This window comes from Musa acuminata, unplaced genomic scaffold (genome assembly GCF_036884655.1).
Source record: "Musa acuminata AAA Group cultivar baxijiao unplaced genomic scaffold, Cavendish_Baxijiao_AAA HiC_scaffold_589, whole genome shotgun sequence".
Classification (NCBI taxonomy): Eukaryota; Viridiplantae; Streptophyta; class Magnoliopsida; order Zingiberales; family Musaceae; genus Musa; species Musa acuminata.
In genome coordinates, this window is record NW_027020828.1 from 1 (window position 1) to 2,500 (window position 2,500).

Here is a 2,500-nt window from a genome sequence, read left to right on the forward strand (position 1 = left end):
ATGTCCAAGTGCAGCAGCGCTCAGCAAATGCACGAGCCGCTGCACGTGGCGACCGAGTGCCTGCCTTTGATTCGATGTGGCGCAAGCAATCACGGAGCTGTCACTGCACAGGTCGATGCATTGTTACCACTTCGTTGCTGCTGTGCAGGCGCAAGCACCAACCAACGTGCTGCGGTGCCAGTGGCACGTCTGCAGCACGGGCAGCATCCCCACCGTCATATCATACCGTTGTTGCCTGAACTCACCGTCATATCAGGGGAGCAGCAGCTGCAAGCAACCAATACACCTTGGCCTCGATGCCCTCGCTTGCTTCTTCACCAGCCTCGCAGCTCACCTCACCTCACCTCACCTCACCTCACCTGTATACAGTTGGGTTTGGGTTCAGACAATACAATGACCCCAACCAAGGCTGCTCTTGACCCGTCTGCATACTTCGTTCGACGACAGACCGTCGTGTTTTGGCCTGTTTCGCCCTTTTCGCGTGCTTGATGGGGCCTTCAGATAACAACACAGGGCGAGATGGGGCATTCAGATAACAACACAGGGCAGGTGCTGCCCTGCCCCCACACTTCGCTCGCTGGCTCTCCGCCGCTCGACCAAAGATGGCCAAGTTTTGCCCCGTTTTTGCCCCTTTTGCCCCGTTTTTGCCTCCTTTTGGGCTGTTCTTTGCTAGATTGGGCTTTCGTATAGCATGGACGGTGCTGCTTCTCGCTTCGCTCGCTGTTCGCCCGCTCGCCGCTCGCCATCGCGCAGCCAAAAATGGCCAGTTTTGGCCCGTTTTTGGGCTGTTTTGGCCTGTTTTTGGTCTGTTCTGGCGTGGCGCGGTGACCGTCGTGAGCGGAGCAAAACGTCAGCCATCTCAGCACCTTGGAACCCCCCGGGTGGCACAGGGCTGGATGGGGCTTTCGTATAGCAGGGACGGTGCTGCCTCACGCTTCGCTCGCTGTTCGCCGCTCGACGCTCGCATCGCCGCAACCTAAAATGGCCAGTTTTGGCCCGTTTTTGGGCTGTTTTGGCCTGTTTTTGGTCCGTTCTTGCGTGGCACGGCGACCGTCGTGAGCGGAGCAAAACGTCAGCCATCTCAGCACCCTGGAACCCCCCGGGTGGCACAGGGCTGGATGGGGCTTTCGTATAGCAGGGACGGTGCTGCCTCTCGCTTCGCTCGCTGTTCGCCGCTCACCGCTCGCTCGCTCAGCCAAAAATGGCCAGTTTTGGCCCGTTTTTGGGCTGTTTTGGCCTGTTTTTGGTCCGTTCTTGCATGGCGCGGTGACCGTCGTGAGCGGAGCAAAACGTCAGCCATCTCAGCACCCTGGAACCCCCCGGGTGGCACAGGGCTGGATGGGGCTTTCGTATAGCAGGGACGGTGCTGCCTCACGCTTCGCCTCGCTGTTCGCCGCTCGCCGCTCGCCTCGCGCAGCCAAAAATGACCAGTTTTGGCCCGTTTTTGGGCTGTTTTGGCCTGTTTTTGGTCCGTTCTTGCGTGGTGCGGTGACCGTCGTGAGCGGAGCAAAACGTCAGCCATCTCAGCACCCTGGAACCCCCCGGGTGGCACAGGGCTGGATGGGGCTTTCGTATATAGCAGGGACGGTGCTGCCTCTCGCTTCGCTCGCTGTCCGCGCCGCTCGCCGCTCGCTCGCGCAGCCAAAAATGGCCAGTTTTGGCCCGTTTTTGGGCCGTTTTGGCCAGTTTTTGGCCTGTTCTTGCATTGCGCGGTGACCGTCGAGAGCGGAGCAAAACGTCAGCCATCTCAGCACCCTGGAACCCCCCGGGTGGCACAGGCTGGATGGGGCTTTCGTATAGCAGGGACGGTGCTGCCTCTCGCTTCGCTCGCTGTCCGCCGCTCGCCGCTCGCTCGTGCAGCCAAAAATGGCCAGTTTTGGCCCGTTTTTGGGCCGTTTTGGCCAGTTTTTGGCCTGTTCTTGCATTGCGCGGTGACCGTCGAGAGCGGAGCAAAACGTCAGCCATCTCAGCACCCTGGAACCCCCCGGGTGGCACAGGGCTGGATGGGGCTTTCGTATAGCAGGGACGGTGCTGCCTCTCGCTTCGCTCGCTGTCCGCCGCTCGCCGCTCGCTCGTGGCAGCCAAAAATGGCCAGTTTTGGCCCGTTTTTGGGCCGTTTTGGCCAGTTTTTGGCCTGTTCTTGCATTGCGCGGTGACCGTCGAGAGCGGAGCAAAACGTCAGCCATCTCAGCACCCTGGAACCCCCCGGGTGGCACAGGGCTGGATGGGGCTTTCGTATAGCAGGGACGGTGCTTGCCTCTCGCTTCGCTCGCTGTCCGCCGCTCGCCCGCTCGCTCGTGCAGCCAAAAATGGCCAGTTTTGGCCCGTTTTTGGGCCGTTTTGGCCAGTTTTTGGCCTGTTCTTGCATTGCGCGGTGACCGTCGAGAGCGGAGCAAAAACGTCAGCCATCTCAGCACCCTGGAACCCCCCCGGGTGGCACAGGGCTGGATGGGGCTTTCGTATAGCAGGGACGGTGCTGCCTCTCGCTTCGCTCGCTGTC